Source organism: Dermacentor andersoni, chromosome 1 (assembly GCF_023375885.2).
Source record: "Dermacentor andersoni chromosome 1, qqDerAnde1_hic_scaffold, whole genome shotgun sequence".
Classification (NCBI taxonomy): domain Eukaryota; kingdom Metazoa; phylum Arthropoda; class Arachnida; order Ixodida; family Ixodidae; genus Dermacentor; species Dermacentor andersoni.
In genome coordinates this window covers 413,385,717-413,406,770 of record NC_092814.1, presented here as the reverse complement: position 1 = coordinate 413,406,770, position 21,054 = coordinate 413,385,717, and the positions used below count along the sequence as shown (strand labels likewise).

The window sequence follows — 21,054 nt, the reverse complement described above, 5'->3', positions numbered from 1 at the left end:
TGTGATGTCTGTAGGCTGTGTGTAAGTCGTACTTTCCGAATTTTCTGACGCATTTTAAGATCAGCTGTCCGCTTTCGCGGACAAGGCTGGAGTCAGGGTGGTCCGTGAGTTGGGGCAACATAACCTGCTTCCAGTTTTGATCCCTCCGCTGCCTCTTGGGTACCCTGCTGCCTCCTTGATTATAATCTAATGCTCTCCTGAGGCCTCTGTTTGCCGGTTACATGTGCCCTCCTGGAGCAGTACTTGTAAATGAATCCGATCTATCGTCGCAACGAAAAAAGCGCCCCGCGACTTCTACAACACCAGTCAGAACCTTGCCCATTGGTTTACCTATGTGTGGCCGCAAATATCTGAAACTTAATGCCAGTTCAACAGGTTTGTTGGCAAGGGTGTCAGATCGTTGCTTTGTGTTGAATCGGCCTTTTCTCAATCCTTAAGAATTTAATTGGAATGCACCTGACCAGTGCTGCTCTGTGGTGCTTGCCACCAGTCCCTTGGACAGGGAAGACATATGAGAATCCCTGTGCATACACTTTATATGCAGCGGTGTGACCGCTTCCTTTGGGAAACTACCACGTTAGCAATATTGTGAGCGCAATGCGACTTTCCTTCATCTTCATCATCCGTACGTAGTGTGTGTCACTTCTTCCTCGCCATAGCTCTAGCTCGGCAAGAATAAAGCGGTTCCTTAGAAGTGGTGGAGGTGCTGTGGTTCTGCATACCAAGGACATATAAGGTAACAGTGTTTGTGCCTTTAATATGTCGCATTCGATCATTTTGAGACGTGGTGGTGTTCATGCGTTAGCACAGTGCGAGGACATCCACAATGTAAGAGGTACATGATTCTCGAATTGTATACTCTCTCCGGGCTTTTCTCGCGACCTCAGCACAAGTAGTGGGAGCACCAAAACACTGACAAAGCTGGTGCATGAATGTTGCCCAGTCAGAAAGATCTGGCTCTTGGATCAAAGCCATTTTTTTTTTTACATTGTAGAGGCAGACGGGCATGCTGTGAAGTTTCTAAGGACTCTCCCACCATTGCTGACTCTGTTGTACATTTATCAATCCACTTGATTCTCACCAAGCTCAAGCTATGGTGACAAAGACGCGCCACGTGCTTTACAGTCACATGTTGCACTCGCAATACATCTGTTATGCCAGTTTGCTGAAATGAGCATGCACAGTAGTGACGAATTCACTATGCGTGCACAGGGATTTGCCTTTCCTGTCCTATGGGCAGGTACACTCGTCAGGTACACCTCCAGTTTCAGTATGTTCGCATTCGGTTGCATGAACATGGAGGGAGTGTGTTCGCTGTAATCAGTACCACACATTTTGCTAATGTAGGCTTGAGTGGCTTTCCCATGCCTCCACTAAATAGTCGGAATACTTCCATGTATGATAGAATGATGAGCATTTTAACCTCCAGACATGCAGCAGTCTTTACACCACTGCAAGGCAGAAGCAGCCTTCTCACCATGTTCACGCTCAAATAAATCCCATTATTAAGGCATTTTATGGGCCTGCCAAACCGCCTGCACCACCTGAATGTTGTCACTTGTTGTTGCACCTGGCTGTTCATTTCATTTGGCATCCTCTGTTCGCGCATATTCGTTTCCAATAATTCAGGAAAATTGCAGGGCTGGTTTGCAATCTTTCCTGTTTTCTTTATTTTTCTTTATGGCCTTGTAAAACTGAGAAACGATAATGAAAAAAGGAAACAAAGGCTGCTTAGAAAGGGGCGCAGAAAAAGATGTATATGCATGTCGGACAGCCTGCACAAGGTTTTATCTTTGTCTCTTCAAACATGGCGTACCTGCTTGGGGTCAGTGGAATCGCTGTTCTGTAGCATTACCCCTGGCAGTGGAAGCACTGTCCCAGAGCTCTAAAGAGAGTCATCGGAAACACAGTGCTAAACCTTTATCCTTGAAATGTGAAGGACCACCTGGTTGAGCGCACAGTATGGTCCCCTGTCCTGAGAAAAGCTTTTCTGGGAGCCCTACACAGCGGAAAGGGGACCAGAGAAGTACAAGCGCACCAGGGGAGAAATGAAAGTCGCATTGTGAAGCATGGTACTGTCATTTCTGGTTGCTTCGTGACGCAGTAATGATAGTCGCAGCACAATATTTTCAATTTATTCTGGCAACTCGCAATATGCAAGTGAATGCTGCTCACTCTGATCATGTGGCTGCGTTTTAGTGCTTGGATATCTAAGGCCACGTTGCAAAATGCACAAGAGATTTATAATCGACTTCGTATACACAGAAAATACAAGAACAGTTCTAATGGCACTGAAAAGACAGAGCATTCACGGCGTCGTTCAAGCTCAGTGTCCTTGAGCGTGCACAAGAACTAGTCTAACTGATGTTATGACTGGCCTGTGTGGTCAACGATTTGTGTCACGCCACCAAAGCAACAGCGAAAGGCTGGACCTTTTAAATACGCCGAGCCGCCTGCAACCGTTGGAAAACGCCTAGGAGGCCCCAATAGCAAAAAGACCTTATTTGTACAGGCATTTTCACCTTCTTACCCACGGCTTGCACAACACCCTGATGTCTGCGTAGTCTCCACAGTGCTGTCTCCCTTCAGCAAGTGGGACGGTTAAGCTTCGTGTGTGCATTCGCTCTTTCTCTTCGTCCTCGGCAGGGAAGGTGCCAGCGTTGTGTGTGTGTGTATGCTCACGTCAGTGCCTTTCCTTCTGCTGAGCCAGTGGGGGTTAGGAAATTCGTTGAACACTTCCATGTATCGAGTGGCGGCCGCCAGCGTGCAGAGTGTTTTCTCTCCTTCTTTTGAGCAAGGGTATTCCAAACACTATAAAGGACGTCTTCGCCAATGGACTTGAGCCTTCAGTTTTTGAGCAAACTAGCATGTCTGTCGCTCCCCATCGGGAAACTTGCAGAGTTGACCACTCCGTAACAATGTGAAGTAAACATTCATTGTTACTCGTTGCATTGTTGCCGTATCTCCTGCCTGGCCCTCTCAGGACTCATGAGCCGCTGCAAAATGCAGTCAGCGGCACGATCCTGAGCACCTGGGTGCACAGTTTGTAACAATTGGTGCCAGCGGTTCGATCCGACAACCAATGGTAAGCTCCAGACCACCAAGCCCACGCTACTTCCACAGTCTTGGGTTCCCATCTTTAATACGGAGCAGCAGCAAAAAAAGAATTGACAGCTGTGAATAAGGTATGCGGATGTGGGCTGCTTCCCTTGAACTTAGGAGGCAAATGCCTTCAGGAAGTTCAGTCGCACTTTGTTATTTGAAAAGGCGTCTCACCAAGATTGGAAGTTGCAAACCGACAAGTGCAATGCATAGATCACACACTAACAATCCTGTCTCCAAATTATCAAAATGATGCACAGTGGGAAAACAGCTGAAATTTTAAACAAAAGCCATCATGGTCTCAACGAAGCCCTGCTTCAGCCAGAGTCAAGGTTACATGCACAAATGTCTCTATGTAAAACGTGCTGCCTGCCATATCACCAACCATGGCACAGGACTTTCGTAAGCCAACCAATGTTAAATGCCATCCCTGGATGTGTGCCCCACAGCAAAAAATGAAGAGAAGAAAAAAAGAAAGAAAAGACAGGGCTCGTCATGGTGCCATTTGCCATGGTGCTTAATGAGAGGGGCTTTTTCAGCCCAAATTAGATCCTGCAGACTATAGTACTGAATGGAAAATATGGTACATGGAACTGTAAAACTTAATTTTCCACAGCAATTTCTACCTGTGCAGTTGGAGTTGGCTTTGTCGTAGCATAGATGTGAGGACCGTGAAACAACCTTTATTCCCTAAAGATCCTGTCCTGTAGTATATTTGAGCATTTACATAAAGGCATGGAGACCCTCAGTGTGTTGCAATCTAAGTAGCGGCATTTAGGTGGTGTGTGCTGCCTGTAGGGATGCCACTGTAAGCCATCTATGTATTGGCGGATTTTTTAATTGTGGATGGGAGAAGGCTCATGGCTGTCCTGCCTTTGCACCAAGCACTGCAGAGCACAGTGCTGCAATTTTCTCTTTGTGCAGTTGGAAGAAAATTATTCCTGCAGTGGCAGCGACTACACAGAAAATGCACCCTACGAGAGTGGACAGAGTTCCAATGTGACTGTGGTTTGAAATGGTCCAGCCCCTGTGTATACAAGCACCGATTTTCCCAGACGAGTGTGACAGTGCCTGGCTTTGAATGCAGTGTGCTGCTTCATAAATATTGCAGTTGCCCAGCGCTAAGCTGCCTGGATTATGTGGTTGCCATAATGACTTCTCTGTACCCGTGGGACAAATATTTGCACTCGAAATAGCGACAGCAGCCATGCATTTTCTGCTGACATAGAATTAGGTTCCACAATGTCATCTGATGCATACACATGCTGTGATGTGGTTGGTGTGGCCATGCTCTTTTTTCCTCCCTTCAAGTATGCTGGTGAACTGCCACTAGTTACAGATGTCTGCAAGGAGTGCGCACTGTGTGAGTGCTGCACATGAATTGAAATTACGACCACCACAGTGATGATAAAGAACACATTGAAAAGTAATGTGACAACACTTATCAAGACTGTCTACAAGTTTTCTGTGAGAGATTTCCTCAGGGTTGACAAAAACTATCTTAGGGACCATTTAATGGGGTGTTACCGCCCACATTATGAGATGAAAGAAAAGGAAGCCATTAGGATTTCTCTGGTGGTGCAAGGTGCTCTAATAGATGGCTTTGAATTGCAATATACATAAATATTATCATTCTATCTGTCTGGGCACAACTTCTTCGCCAGTCTCTCTGTCATCTCTGTAGCACATTAATCTGGGATAGTAACTCACTCTGATGCAGGAGATGAAAGTGCACGCCAGACATGCTGACCACACTGACTTGGAGAGTGCCACTTTCTTAAATGTGGCAAAAGTCTGTGTTTTGGGCGAAATAAGAGCTTGTAGGCAATTTTCATCTGTGATAAACAGAAATAAGTGCTGCCAGTGGTCAGACGTCATTGAGGTCGAGCTTCTCAAGCAAGTGGATGCCATCGAGAACACCACAAAAGCCAGTGATAGCCATTGTGCAGCAGCTTCAGATGGTAAGGTCCAGCCGGGGTTTCTCTGCACAAGGTCACCAAGTGGAATTCCTAAGTAACGGATATTTTTTCCCCTAAACTACTACCCTAGAGTGGCCAGAACATGCACTGTTCGATCCAAGCATGCAGCTGTTATCAAAGTTTAGTTGTCAATTATTGAGGCTTAAGATGGTTTTAATGAATGTACATAAGGAAACAATTGTAAAAGAATGTAAAAAAATTTGAACTGTGTTGACTTTTTGGTGGCATACTGTTGCTAATCCTGAAGTTACGTCCTCAAATGACTTATGCTCCAGGTATTTGAGCAAAACTATGGGTGTGGAAATATGAATTTTTCAATTTCAAAGCTAATTCGAATAATGAAACCTAAGTGCGAAGCGAATATTTTTCGAATACGAATACTATTGGTATTGCAAAAATCCATTTTTTTTCACCAACCAGAGGTGCAAAATAGTTTACTGCATAGCAAATAATGTACAGGGATATTATGCTTCGTGGTTAACAAAATTCGCTAATACAACACTTTTGTTTGACAATGTCATAACTGTAGTTAATGTTTCATGAAGCAAGGACAACAGTTCAACATGTTCAAAGAGCAGTGACACCTAGTGCATGTCACCATCGATTCAGACATCGAAAAGAGTTGCTTAGAGTGTCTGGTATCAGCAGGTCGCTCTTCACAAGCCGAGCCAACAGTGGGCACCATGATTTTGGCTTCTAGCGCGAAGTGAAACACGGACACAGAAAGGAGCAGACAGGACGAGCGCTAACTCTCAACTAAATTTTTATTGAAACGAAGAACATATATATAGGTGATTGCAAAAACCGTAGCATAAGAACATGACAAGGTAAAAAGCATCAGTTAAAGATATCAGGGGGTATGGAAGTCAAAGAACAAAAATTACTTCAGATTAGTACACGTATTGCGAAGACGCATGACTGACGCAAGTGTCTCTTAATCTTTTTATGTGGAATGCCTCGATAATTTCCCGCGTGGTTTGGGGCACCACGCTTACACCATCGCTCAAATGGATCTTCTTTTTGGTCCATAAAGTCATCATGCAAATATCTTTGAACCTGCCATTGTGGCAGTGAAAATTTCTGCCACGAGTGAAAATTTCTGCTGGTTGATAAGCTCATCAGTCTTTCCGCAGTGCTGATGTGGAAGTGGCCCGTTCAGAAGTTTTTGTTGTTGAACGCATACTTGGGTTCCTTGGTGTTGAAATTATCCTTCCTTTCTCTAAATCCAAGGGCGAGATCTTGCATTCTGAATGTTTGCTTGCGCTCTCATTATTCACCCTCACTGTGCTTTCGTCAGTGGTCGTCTGCTTGGTGAAGCGGGAGCGCCTATTGAACACTGCCTACTCACTGATGTAGAAGGTGAAGGAAACAGTCGGAAAGCTAGAAGCTTGCGCAATCTCATCCCAGGTTTTTAATCCAGTTTGACATTGAAGCATCCTGGTAGTATTAAAGTACTTTAGAATGAGGTTCCAGAAGCATTGCCAAGTTTGCCACTTGGTGAAATTTGTAGTTTGGAAATAATTTAGGCTCTTAGCGAGATTAGCAGTGAACAGAGGTTTTCGCATGGCGATTGGTGTTGTCCAAATGCATGAAGAGGTCACAGTACGAGTACTTAAGCTGATAGTGTCAGGTAACCATAAGCACCAGCAGGGGCCCCGTGACAGTGTCCCCTTTAACTTCAGATATGCTTCACTGCATGATGCTAAATATGCTTCGCCGCATAACACGACTCTGCTGCAGTGAAGGTGACTTAAACCGACAACAGCCGAGAAGGCGCAAATAGCACTGCGCTGCCTGGTTCTTGCTGTTGGCCTTATTTTTCTTCTTTTCACAGTGTCCTTACTGTAACTGCACTCCAGAGTTACAATGCAGGAATATGCATGTGTGCACAAGCTCTCATTCAAGAGTAACTCATGATCATAAGTTATGTCATCATGGTTTCGTACCATGTCACGGCATCATAAGCGAGACATAATAAAGGGGGCCTCAAAGGCTGCGGGAGAGACTAATCTTTTGTGCGAGATTATGCTATCCTTGCTGCACGCAGTGCAATATTATATGACTCTCATGTCTATGGTGGCATTGTCGATTATGAATGTTTCCTTACTGCGTTACAAAAATATGTAGTGCATCTTTCAGATAATAATGGCATTATAGCTTCAGAGTTGTTCAAGTTTGGGGTACTTGTTCACTAAAAGTACATTATTAGAAAAGCTTTAGAATGTCTAGATCATAATTGCATTTGAAGAACTGTAAGTCTTCCTACACATAGCAATTGGTAGCTTACTGTGCGATGTTGAAGGTGGTTTTTGTTCATAGGCCCTACGCAGAGAGCAGCAACACAATGCCTGGCATGTGACCAGGGTTCGTAACAGTGTTTGCATTTCCAGTGCTCGTAACTGATTCCAGTCTTAATGCATAAATTTGCTTTATGAAATCTTTGTAGACAGAAGGTGCTTGAATATTGGTTGCATGAAATGCTCCAATACACACTGTATACGTACAGGGTGTCTTTTATTATCATACAGATTTTCTTGTTTTAAAGTTATGAGCGCGGCAAATGTGGCATTCTTGCAGAGGAATTCCTCTATTTTGGAACTCCACAAATTTGGAGGCAGTCACATTTTAGTGCACTCTCATTTCTTACAAATCTTGAAAGTTGCACCTAATTCAATATATTAATCATTGAATTTCACTGGTAAATTGAGGCAATATTGGAACCGAGTGTGCTGGGAGCGCAGAAAAGAAGGTCCCGCTATCTCATCAGATGGAAACACCCCCCACAACAGGCTCGAGAAAGTCTGAAACAACATCTTGGCCAGTCATTGTAGCTGCTGATACGACACACTTTGCCTGGCAAGCATGTGCGTCTGTGTGCCGTGTCAGGCTATCATTTAAGCTTTGTCCCACTTTTTGACAGAGCACTGCCACCTGATGTGGAGGAGGATGCACCAAGTTTTGATTGTACTCAATTGAGCGCGATAATGAATATTTCAAATATAAGTGCAATTTTCGAGATTTAGAAAAAGAAAGGGTGTGCGTTCACATGCGACTGCCTCCAAATATGCCATTTAGAAGACTGCCGCCAAGTTACTAATAAAAAAGTGACTGAATTTTTCAAAATTAATTTTCTGAAACTCGCATTAGCAGCAAAGTGTGGCCACCTCACCTAGAAACTCCTTTGCAAAAACGCCGGGCTCTCCGTGCTCAAAACTTTTTGCTAAATATCTGCATGGTTAAAAAATAACTAGATATGCTAATTGTTAATGTATGAAAATCGTACACTATCACTTTTCAAAATTTTTGTCCTATGCAACACCAGAAAAATTGGAAATAGAAGCTTCAGGTGACCTATCTGATGTGCAAGTTGCATGGCCATATTATTGTTTTAATTTTTCGCTATTACCTCTTACTGTGATGTCGCCACTGCAGCAGCTCGATGGCTGTGGCTTTTCATTCCAGGTCACAAAGCTGCACCCAGGTAGAGGCAGAATCCAAAAATGCTTCTGTACTTAAGTATAGCTGCACATTATACCCCTGTCAAGCGGGCAAGTTAAGTGCACTTACGGGGAGTGCACTTCGGTACCTTGAGTCACACTTTAGGCAACGCGCTTCTTAACGGGAAAACAGAGTGCACTCGCAGTAAAAACAAGATGGTGACAGACTAAGAGCGCGTTTTTAAAGATGTAAATTAACAAGATAAAGCTGCTAAAAAGCGATTGTTTTAAGATGAATTATATATAAAAACAAACTTCATCCATTTGTCTCAACAAAAAACGAAGAAGTTTTTATTATAAGTGTTGCAAGTCAATGCTGGCCAAGACGAATGCCTAGCCAATCCAAAACAACATGGCGGTGTGCGGCAGTTGATCCTGCTCACGGAGGAAGGAAACTAAGGAGAGGCCCTGACGTCACTCTTTGTGAAGCAAAAGTGAAGCCGGAATTTGGCGTTGCTCATGGCGATGCTCCGCCTTTTGGGCCACCCTCCTCTCTTGTTTACATCTTTCCCGAAACCACGCCGCGCTGCGCGTGGTGTCGCGCGCGGAGCGCGCGCGCTCGCGCAACATCTGGCAGAGCACGGTGCAGGTAACACAGCGCAACAAGACACGGTGGCTAACGCAAACCCGCCTACTCAGCGCCTTTGCCACGGCCCGAAACCTACCAGAGCAACACGTGTGAGCGCTCAGAACCATAACAACGCCGCCATTGTGGCCCAAAAGGCGTGGTCATACAACAGAAAAAATAAAAAAGCAGCAAAAAAATGAGAACCTACTACGTCATTTCCGCCACACTTTTCTCCTAGCGCGCGGAGGGGGTAGGGCCTCTCCTTAGTTTCCTTCCTCCGTGATCCTGCTCATAATCGTGCTAAAACAGCATATGAGCGAGTATATATGAGCAAAGACGGCAAGTTCGATATTAAGCTACACTGCAAAATGCCGCGCACACGGTTCAAAGCACGACCGGCGTGGTCAGCACGCTTTCACACCAAAATAAACACGAACTGAATGAGCATGGCGGCACCGCAATGCCGCATCATTCTGGCGCCGTTAGTTGCGTACATGATAAATTCGTTTCTTTGTTGTGCTGTTTCGCTTCTCGCTAAACACAAATTATATTGTTAAAAGCTGCTCAATAACTGAAATGAACATTTGTGTCCTTTTTCTATGCATTACATTTTGCGTCGCTGAAAGCGTTGGTGGCGAGGCTAGGCACTCCTTCAAACCGTTGGCGGCGAGGCTACGCACTCGGCCAGCAAAGTGCGTTCCGTGAACGTACTCCGACTTGCGTGCACTCATATGAGAGTACACTCCGCTGCGACGTTAAGATTTGGGAAAGTGCACTTAAAAACCGAGTGCACTCGTCGTAAGTGCACTTAACTTGCCCGCTTGACAGGGGTATAATCAGAGGCCCTCAAGATTTATCCGTAGCCCTCTTGTAGCGCACGAGTTCCATATTTTTTATTGGGATTGAAGAGTAACGTTTATTGTATCCCTCTATTTCAGACTAAATAATGTGCATGCAAAATTATATCTTCATTACTTTACACCATAGCACCAATATCTGTTGTGCGTTGATTTTCTGATGTCCTTGCATTTGCTATAGCAAGGATTTTTAAAACTCAGCCACAAAAGAAAAAATAAATGGTCAAGGAACCAAGTGGTGTGTAGCAGCTCCCTTTTTTTAATCGGCGGCAAGTTTTGCACTCGTGTGTTAGCAACAGTGTTTTGCCAGTTGTGTACTTCGAAGTGTTACCTTTCTGCTTTGGAACTTTGGTTTTGTTCTGCCAGCTGCTTGACCAAAACAAGCAAAATGTACTTTGGATATTCCACAAATTCATTCTGTATGCATTTGGTACAATAAAATTTGTTTCAAGAATGGACAAATGCAGTGATGGTTAATTGAAAACTGCAACATGCCGATTTTAGTTTCATGCTTCATTAATTTTCTCAGCCCCAAAGAAAGCATGAGAGGTTTGAAAATGTATCATGTGACAAAGTGCTGGCCTGCCAACAATAGTGCACTCGGTCTAGAGAACTGATTAATGCTGCACATACATTGAACATGGTGGCCATGACCATCCCTCACGAATTGGCATTCCCTGCCTAAACCACCTCACCAACACAGCCTGTTAACAGCAAGAAAGCCGACGGGGCTTCCAAGAATTTCTATGCACTATTTATTAGTATCACCCTACTGAAATTGCTCCATTGCTTTGCTGACAATTGTCTTGACAAAAGTGGAAGCCGAATCGGTTGAGTTCGATCAGTTTTATTTACATACAACCTATTATAAAGTGGACCTTTCTTTGCCTCTTCAACTGCTCCCACAGCTGCTGCTGCCATCTTGCACGCCACATCGAGGAGGAGGGGCAATGTACATGGCAGGTGCATGGGAGGATTTTCCAAGGAACTCTGGAAAGCTATAATCAGATTGTGCGCAGTTAAAAACTTGAATACAAAAAGGGTGTAGAGTATTGTAACCTTGTACATGTTGATCACACCACATGTTTCAGCTACAGTTCTTGCAATGTTACACTTTGTGATACTCAGTATGAATTGATAAGACTAGCTGCTATTCTAGTGGTTGTGCAGGCCACATAGGAACAGTGCCTGGCCTTTGTGCTTGTATGTGCCAATTTCTCTCTTTCAGTCTTGCCCAAGCCACACCAAAATGTTATCCACAAGTGTCGTGCCAAAATGGCCTGGCAACATTTCGTATTAAGCCGTTTGACCCATTTATTGCGCTGATGCACACAGTGCAACCAAATGAAGGAAATGACATCGCCTAGGTGATTAGTAAATTACCCTTCTAAAATACCACAAGAGCAACTTTGCTGTGGCAAGAGCCTTAGCAAAAATATAAGAGACACGAAAATGAAGGAAAAGCGACACCTTCAAGTTCCCGCACCAACTCGCCGTGACAAGCACGAATTTTGACAGTGTCTGCTTGAGCTTAGTTATTTGGAGATACATGCAGTTGAATGCTTTTACAAGCATTGAGATGCCCCACTATGCTAGCTTGCCTTTTATGGCTATAGAAAGTTGTATACTGCCACAAGTCTGCCTATTCTTCCGATTGGAATCTATATTGAAGCTGCTTTGAGCAACAGGTGGTATTCTATTTCTAATGGGGGTTGTATTGCTAATGATACATTGAGAGTAGTGTGCCTGGAAGGAATAGACAAAAGCATTGCAGAAGCTGCAGCACTTTGTGCTCGCTGAATGATCACACGAGAAGGTAAAGATGCCATCAGAAAGCATCCTTCGTATAGAGTCTCTTTAAAAGAAAAACACTACAACTAGATATGGTGACAGTTGTGGTGGCAAACTAAAAATATTATAATGATAGTTCAAGGTGTGGTATGGCATGCTTATGCTATTTCTGAGAAAATAAACATGGCAAGTGTGTCCATGCCAACAATTGACACAGGATGTGCAGATGCAAAGCTGCAATACAGCACCACGGCGTCAAAACGACAGTATGCAAGTGGTGGTCCAGCATCAAAACTTCAATGCCCCTACACTGCAACACTGGGAGGCCATGCTGCGTGACAGAAGCCTGGGTGGCCAGCAGGCACTGCTCTGTCGGGCACAGGACGTGGCAGCAACTATTTCTCCTAAGGATTCAATAAACGGATTTCTCTACGTCACCCGCTATGCAATGCGCCGTGCGAGGGAATGACAGTGCCACTACTCTCACAGGATATGGATGGTGCACAACACCACCTTGAGCATCGGAGCGCATGTCTGCCTGTGAGCTCTGTACTACACACACGAGTGGTGCATGCAAGGTAACATTTAACATATCACTGCCAAATGCCATCAATGAACAGAAGCAGCAAAGAAAGCTGCTTACATAATTTTCACAGTGTGTCGGATCTGCATATTTTTTACATCCTGTCTGCATGCCGCATTGTTCATTTGTTCGTCACTGCTCAAAAATGCATAGTTGCATGGTACTTTTTTCAATATTGTGCACTTTCTTTTGTCCTGAAAAAATAACCACAGCAGCTATCTTCATAAAAATAAAGTAGATGTTTCTGAATGAGCCGCAAGTATTAAAGTTGCTCAAAAGGGTAGTTTGCTGAATTGATTGCATTTGAGTACTGCAAGCCTAGTTTCTTTCCGTCTTTCTCTTTTAAAGCCTCAGCACAAGTTAGCTGAAACACCCTGTATACTGGACGGCTTGCCTGGCTGCCCGCACCGCCGAGGCGGAGCATCAAACGTTTTTGTGGCGCACTTGTCGCCGTCTTGTGGCACCGGTCATCCATCCTTATCCCGCACACGCCACCGTCGTCTGGTGTTCCGATTGGCTGCGGCAAAGCGGACAGCTCTGGTGGGCGGGAAAAAAATGGTCCGCGAGCAATCGGGCTTGCCGCCTTGTTTAACGCCTGCTTTTATTCGCCTGGCCAAGAGCTTTGCCCGGTTTAGCCGCTCCGTCTTCAGTGTGAACGTACCTTTAGAGTCAAAAATCAACAGCTTACGCTTCCACATTTTTTGCTTGGTAGCTGCATTCAATTTGCTTGCTCCTCGTCTTTTAGATGTCTAGGCTTCCCACATTTTAACGTGGCTGAATAGTGCACAAATCAGAAACGCGAGTTTCTGTGGCCTAGCCTTCTCACACTTGCAAGGATACCATCCAAAATTGACCTATTTTTCTTATGGGGTGCCCACTGATTATGAGGATGCTGACATCGAAGGATCTCAAGTGGTTCTCTAGCATTTTGGTGATGGAATACAGTAATGCCGAGCTACAACTGACTTGATATCTGTCAGCACCAATGAACGCAGTAGTTAGTATTCTCACTAAATTGAGAGTCCAGCCCAACAGCAGATGGACACCAGTGGTTTGAATCCCCGTGTTGGCAAATTTAACTGGCTAAAATGAAGCATTTAAAAGGCACGCACTTAGTTCCATCCCTTCAATCTGTGAGCATAATGAAGATCAAAGGTCAGGTTATGTGGCTGCAGCACCTTCTGTTCATGCAGTACCTTTACTTTTCTTTACCAAGACACTTAGCATGCACATACCTTGTGTGCAAGCCACATCTATTTACAACAGAAACAGCACTTTCCACTCGTGAGCAAAAGTTTGGAGGTAAAATATGGTAGAATTTTTTGTCCAGCCAACGCATGCACGCTGAAATCCAAGTGGTACAGCCAATATGTGTCTGTTCAATCACTGCAATGCATTGAGACACTTCTGACAACGCACGGCTGTACCAGAAAAGGTTTAGATTTTTTTCACTAATGCCATGGACTTGCGAACTTTTATGAATGTACCTTCAGCTTTCGCAGGCTTTCGAGTAGCTCGAACGTAAAGTGGCCTGTGTGTTATTGCTATTCAGCCGGAGTACAATAGGAGTCAGTCAAATTAGTAAAACATGAAGTCAATGTGCACACAAAGACTACATGTACCCTTGCATGACTTCGTGCCACAGGTAGCTAACAGCTTCCAATTCACAGTTCTTGTAATATGCTTGTGGCAGCCATCTACAGTGATCTATTTGATTTAACGGGGATGAGTATGTTGGCTGAAAACGAGAAAATATGCTAGAAAATATATTAACACCGATGGATGCAATATATCCTTTCCGGTAGTTTCGCAAGGGGGAAACTGTAATTCGAACTTCACGGCAGCGTGCACCGCACAGCTGCACCTCATTTTATATTCTCGCGCATGCGTCAGTGTTGCCGCAGCTGTCTGTAGTGACACCCTTGCGTGCATTTCTTGTTCAAGCTTTGAAGAAATGAAGGCAGTACGGTGCCGCTCATTTCTCCTTTTAGTATCCTGCTGCTTGCGGAGCATAGTAGTGCCTGCAACTCAGCTCTTAATGCGACCTTTGAATAGTGTGTGCATATTAACCCTTTCATAGACGCAAGCAGAGAACAGGCGGCTTTGTGTACGAGACATTACAAGTGCTTTTTTTTTATGAAGTATTTTTCACATAACGTAAAATCTCAAAGCTGACTACGATTCTGTAATAGCGAAAAGTGGGAATATTATTACATCCCACTATACAGCCTCAAGGCCAGTTTCTACCTACTCGTGGTCACCTGTAATGTGATTAGAAGCAGCCAGAGTACCCAGTACATTATACATTGTTTGTGCACGTTTTCATTATACTTACTGAGCATGCTTTGTATGAGAATCCTCAATCAGGGCTTTCCAATATCACAAGGGTTCTTAGAAAAAAGATGCTTCTTGAAAATTCTTGAGGGCTCATATGTAGCAGCTCGCGTATGTAGGAATGCGATTTGTTCGCGATGCTAATAATTGGTCACCTGTTTTGGTAGCAGTGGGCACGAGAAATTTAGACACCTAACCGCACCAAAATTCAGCTATTATGAAAACGCGGAATTTCGATAAAAAGAGTCCATTTGCCGCTGTGGTGGTTTGAAGGAAGGCGATAGAATAAACTAAACATTGTAGAAAGGGAAGTAAACAATCTGCGCAATCGCTTTATCGCGTTCTTTGACAAAGAAATGGACGAAAATATGTGCTTAACCTGATTCAGAAACATATCTACACAGGAATGTTCAATGGTAGAAATTACACTTCACCGCTACAGAGTAGCGAAGTTGCCCTGAAAAGTGGGACCAATATTTTCCGACCGCCCAACAAAGGGTGAAGTGCGCACAGTATGTACGGCAACACTTGCTTTGTTCACCGCTGTAATGCCACCCTGTAATGGAGACAACTACGACAAACGGTCCGCATTTCTTCCGCAGCGAGCAGCGAGAAAAAGTGAATTTTTTTTTACCGAGTCAGAAATAAGCCAAGCGTGTTCCTGACGGTATGTAACGGCATGCCGCTGGAAAAAGGGGGTCCATACCTCGGGGTTCAAATTCCGCAGACACGGCATGCGCTTCAGCGTAGCCGTCAATTTGCGGTTGAGCAAGCGACGTTTTTGCATTTTCTGTTCCGCATCAGCATCTTCTAGGCAGCGAGGGAGCACCTTGAAAACCAGCACGACGCGGGCCGTCTCGTTGAACAATCAAGGCCTAAAATTTAAAAGAAAACACAACTATTAGCGCTTATTGTTTCAAATTTTGTGATTTCAGTAGACTTACCTTGATGTTGTGGCATATTTCTTGTGGGGGTCGTTTCCGCCTACATAAAGAACGGCGAAATCGACACGCTCGAAGCGCATCGTGGAAACAGCTCACGCCAGCCGCACTGCATTGAAGCCAGCAAAACTGAATGTGCAGGCTTTCATAGACTCAGTTAGGCGCAGGCGCGACCTATTTAAGAATTTAACCTGACTCGCCGACAATAACGCCGCGGAAGGACGGCATGACTGAACACGATCCAGCGAGGCGTAACAACAACACGCGAACGAACCTACGTGAGCCGGCAGTGGCCACATCATAGCCACATGTGGTGTGGCCATAGAATAAAGAACAAACTTAGAGAAGGGAAACTGTACCTTCCGCCGTGGTTCGAAAATAAGCAGCGGCAGCGCATGGAACTTACTTTGGGGGACGCCAGATGACGTTGCTCAAACCGGAAGCGAAAGTGCACAATTTTTTTTTAGAGCAAAATTCAATATGGCCGTTTTTTGCCGGTCGCGTACGCTGGTACGCGCCGTGCTTGCCCTGCAGGCTATGCGGCATGCCTCAATGCCTTCGCTGCCGCGTAGGTGGTGCGTTCTAATTGCCAAGAGCCTCTACTGACGCCCATACAAACAAGCCACAAGTGAGTGAACAGAACGCGCGACTTTATTGGCAGAAGACAAGCAGTGTACATTCTCGTGCAATAGCAGAAATAAAGTTTGCATGTCAAGATACGCTGGAATCATTGACGCGAGCTCGTAAACGGCTCACCGTCGTCGTCGCACGTGGTGGTCAGGTTAACGAGCAACAACCAGCAGCGGAAACATATTGGACAGAGTGTGCCACTTGTTTGCAGCGACAGTCGCCGTTAAAAATGCCCAAATTGCATTGCGAAGCAGTCGGGAGACGCAGGCATCTGCTACCGCAGCCTACACAGCGACATGGGCTACCCCAGATTTTAGCCATTCACTCCTTTCCAACCTGCACGTTTCTTTTCTTTCGGGGGCCGCTAATGTGTGGCTCACACTTGCTGTCTCACATTGTCTCACTATGGACAAGTCGCTTTCGTGGGCATCGCCTCCATCAGCTACTTTTGCGGGCCTTTCCAATTATCTGGCTATCAACTTCATACGCATCGGACTATGTAAGCACGTATGCTGGTCTCCGTTCATGCCTAATCGCGGCCGAGAAAGGCCAGAGGCACAATATGCTCATTGCTGCAGCAGGAAAGCGCGAACGGGGAGCACGAATCACGGTGCATGAAAATTGGGAGTCTATGTCGCTGTTCAGGCTGCAGGAGCGAATGCTTACTTCGAGAGACTGCTTCCCAGTGCAACCGACCAGGCCGCAATATTCTAAAAACATAACACTGCGACCATAACCAAGTGACATAACAGCAAAATTAAACAGCAATCAGTCACCGCATGAGGTTCAGACAATACATTGTACATTGGCGACGAACCATATGGCAACAGTGAGCATTCACATACACGGGTCTCTTAGGGTACATTGAGCTGCCTACCTACAGGCGTAGTGCCTGCCTTCGTCGCACGTGGTGGTCTACTAACGAGCAACAACCAGCAGCAGAAACAGATTGGACAGAGTGTCCCACCTATTTGCGGCGACAGTCGCTGTTAAAGATGAGCAACTTGCAGTGCAAAGCAATCGGGTGACGCTGGCATCTGCTGCCGCAGCCTACACAGCGACATGGACTACCCATCATTTTAGCATTGACTCCTTTCCAGCCTGCATGTTTCTTTTCTTTTGGAGGCCGCTAATGTTTGGCTCACACTTGGTGTCCCACATCGTCTCAATATGGACAAGTCGCTTTCGTGGGCATCACCTTCATCAGCCACTTTTGCGGGCCTTTCCACCCAACTTCATACACGTCCGACCATGTAAGCACTTATGCTAGTCTCCGTTCATGCCTAATCGCGGCCGAGAAAGGCCAGAGGCACAATTTGCCCATGGCTGCAGCAGGAAAGGGTGAACGGGGAGCACGAATCACGGTGTGCGTAAATTGGGAGTCTATGTCGCTGTGCAGACTGCAGGATCAAATGCTTACTACGAGAGGCTGCTTCCCAGTGCAACCGACCAGGCCGCAATATTCGAAAAACATAAAACTGCGACCGTAACCAAGTGGCATAACAGCAAGATTAAACAGCAATCAGTCACCGCATGAGGTTCAGACAATACATTATACATTGGCTACAAACCATCTTACGGCATAATGCTTGCCTTTGTCACATGTGGTAGTCTGGTAACGAGCGACAACCTGCGGTACAAACAGATTGGACAGAGTCTCGCACCTGTTTGAACCAACAGTTGCCGTTGAAGATGAGCAACTTCCATTGCGAAGCAATCAGGTGACGCAGGCATCTGCTGCCGCAACCAACACAGCGACATGGACTACCCTTCATTTTAGCGTTAACTCCTTTCCAACGTGCACATTTATTTTCTTTCGGGGGCTGCTATGTGTGGCTCACACTTTGTCGCAATGTGGACAAGTCGCTTTTGTGGGCATCACCTTCGGCAGCCATTCTTGCGGGCCTTTCCACCCATACGGCTATCAACTTCATACACTTCGAACCATGTGAGCACATATGCTGGTCTCCGTTTTGAGCAAATCATGGCCGAGGTAAGCCACAAGCACAATTTGCCCATTACTGCAGCAGGCCAGAACGAACGGGGCGCACCAGTTACGGTGTGTGTATACTGGGAGTCTATGTCGCTTTGCGGACTGCAGGAGCAAATGCTTACCTCGAGGGACTGCTTACCAATGCAACTGACCAGGCCCCCACATCTGAGAAACGTAACACAGTTACCACAGCCAAGTGTGGCAGCAAAACCAGATTCTGCAATCAATCACTTCACTGTAGCTTGCACAAAGACCCAGGCTATCAAGGAAGAGGAGCAATCATCAACGAGACTAGGAATATGGAAAATGAGAAAGCTTGCATTCAAGAGAGAAGCCACTCTGCTCTGCAAGCATTGAAGGCTAAAAACATCAAGAAAAGTAAAATGGTGCATAGCACATGTGCATAGGTTAATGCAAGACGCATGCCGATGCTGCATCAGCTATTTCAGGAGAGGATTTGCGCATGACAACATACACTAGAAGATACTGCTACAGATATGTTAGGCTGCTAGACAGTGACTGGTATTAAGTATCAGCGAAGAATCGGTTGACCTTTATATTTGGATGAGGATGAATGACCTCTAACAAAAATGGGCAATGAGAAAGCTTGCATTTATAGAAGAAAAATTACACTTGGCACAAACGGAATTAACATGGCTAGGAAGCTGATTAAGGGCAAACTGATGGAACTCAATCTTTTGGCCAGCGTCGTCCGTGCTTGGTCAGATGTTGCAGGTGCACCTGAAGACGAAGAATTTCTAGAAAGTCCTTTTTGAGTTACCTGGATGACTCAACCAAATGTCCGTGCTGGTGGAATGGTGGCTGAAGCTCTTTTCAGTCTTGACACAGTCCTCTGCAGACTTGATATCTCATTCATATTCTTCTGCATGTGCTTCTTTGTTCTTGGTGTAAAAGCCTTGCAAATTCGGCTCCAGCCCCTTCCTGTTGGCGCAGATAGGAGCTCCTGTGATGACCAAGATGTGCTTGGCATAGACTCTGTTGAGGCAAAACGGTGACACATGAGATACAGCACAGATTAGCCACATTTATGTGTGTTTTATATGTTCGAACCAATTATACTGAACCATAAATATGAACAAACATTCATATCTGCTGCAAACAGCAAGCCAATACAGCATATATCAAACATATTTATTTCTGAACCATGTGTTGTTTACCTTGTAGTAGTAGCCAATGTCCACACAATGACCTTGTTGTAGCAGGCAGCAGCTTCTGTTTAGTGCGTGGAGTGTGTTGCTTTATACTGGTGCCGTCTTCATTACTGCATGTCTGGAACAGAAATTTTGACTGAATCAGAAATTGAAAAAGCAAAGTTTTAAAATGCAAAAAGGTGTGACATATATGTTGTAATGATTTGCGACTACAGAACACATGCAAATGTACACTGTCTGTTCTAGGGTGCTTAAGCAGCATGTTAAATAAATATTGCTATTGTCCATAAAATTGATGTCTGCCTAACTACAATGCATGTCAACAGTGCAAGTACTATTAAGATCACAAATGAGAACATTTGTGGGTTCATTTATACACTAGAAGTGATCACACTGCTAGTTCCACAAGCAAATGCATGAAAGTCATGAAGCTATTAGAACTGATGCATTATTTTTCTGCACGAACGTGATGCACCGCTTCACTACTGCAAAAATAAATGCCCTACGGTAAACCAATCTGAACAGCAAGAACATTTGGAACCAACAAGTACGAAATATGGGTGAATTATCATGCTTGCAACTGTTTAATACATTAAATTCTGTACTTTCACTTTATTTTACCAAAGGATTATTCGGTTTTGTGGACGAAAGACGTTGCCGGCCGACTCGAAAAAAATGTTTAATATGTATATTGATAAGACTACTCAGTCACCTACAACCACGGCTGCAATAACATGAAAAATGAGACGCGCGTTCCGATATCGCTCTTTCTTTCCTGGTTGTGTGTGTAAACCAAACGACAGCCTCGCAAGTAAAGGTTTATTTAGGAAACAGCAACTGAGATCCTCACTGCCCATATGTAATGCAGGATCTAGTTCGTTAACTTGTGCCCGCCTGGAAGGTAATGACACGGATATTATATAACGATTCAAGCAGCGGTGTTAAACGACTCACCGTTATTGCCGTTGTCAGCCGCAGCAAAATCCAGCTCCCGTTTCGATGCAGACCTGTTCCGAATGGCTCACGACCGAAACCCAACTGCCGGGCTTACATGTCCGCTTGCAAACACGTAACTTCACCCCAAGTTAAATAACGCGAGACATCGAAGCGCAAGAAACTAGTTTTAGAAACAAAGCAGTCTTGAGTGTACGAACGAATGAATCCGTGCCGCTGTGCACTCGGAAATACCGGTAAAAATTTTAAATCCAGGCCAGAGGTCACGTGAAAGATCGATGATGCTGAACGCTATTTGCGTTTATAATGGCGAAGAAACAATAAACTTACTAACAAAGAGCACAATATCTAATTAGCAATGATAATTTTGCCCTGTTTTTATGTAAAAGAAAATGCTTCGGTAATTGTAAGAGAAAGTTTGTAAGATAAAATTGCGCTTATTACGACGCCTCTACTGGGAAATGTTGGAACTAACGAACGAATCCCGAAAGTGATGCTACTACGTCGGCTTTGTTAGCAGCGGCGCGCGGTCGATTTTTTCGCCCTCTGTGGCCATTTGTTGAACTTGAGAGTGTGCTACCCCTGGTGTGGCCGGCAGAAAGCACAGGGATTTAGCAGCAGCACCTAGCAGCGTCTTTCCCTAGGCGTACAAG

The 21,054-nt window shown here is 44.9% G+C and overlaps 2 long non-coding RNA genes across 4 annotated transcripts; one reads left to right on the top strand and one right to left on the bottom strand.

Moving 5' to 3' along the window:
• The first annotated feature begins 1,961 nt into the window (after window positions 1-1,961).
• LOC140215183 (uncharacterized) lies at window positions 1,962-10,465 on the top strand. The gene is made up of 2 exons (XR_011892123.1): window positions 1,962-3,085; window positions 4,027-10,465. It is a non-coding gene; the product is annotated as an uncharacterized lncRNA (long non-coding RNA).
• On the bottom strand, window positions 3,079-20,986 carry LOC126518734 (uncharacterized). Of its 3 annotated transcripts, none has more exons than XR_008609923.2 (4): window positions 15,656-19,747; window positions 15,418-15,586; window positions 7,369-11,001; window positions 3,079-5,085 (listed from the first exon to the last, which is right to left on the bottom strand). It is a non-coding gene; the product is annotated as an uncharacterized lncRNA (long non-coding RNA). The 3 variants fall into 3 exon arrangements; XR_011892122.1 differs by lacking the exon at window positions 3,079-5,085 and adding an exon at window positions 20,402-20,986 and having other exon boundaries at window positions 10,835-11,001; window positions 15,656-19,565; XR_011892121.1 differs by lacking the exon at window positions 3,079-5,085 and having other exon boundaries at window positions 10,835-11,001; window positions 15,656-19,271; window positions 19,454-19,747.
• Between the last annotated feature and the right edge of the window lie 68 nt (window positions 20,987-21,054).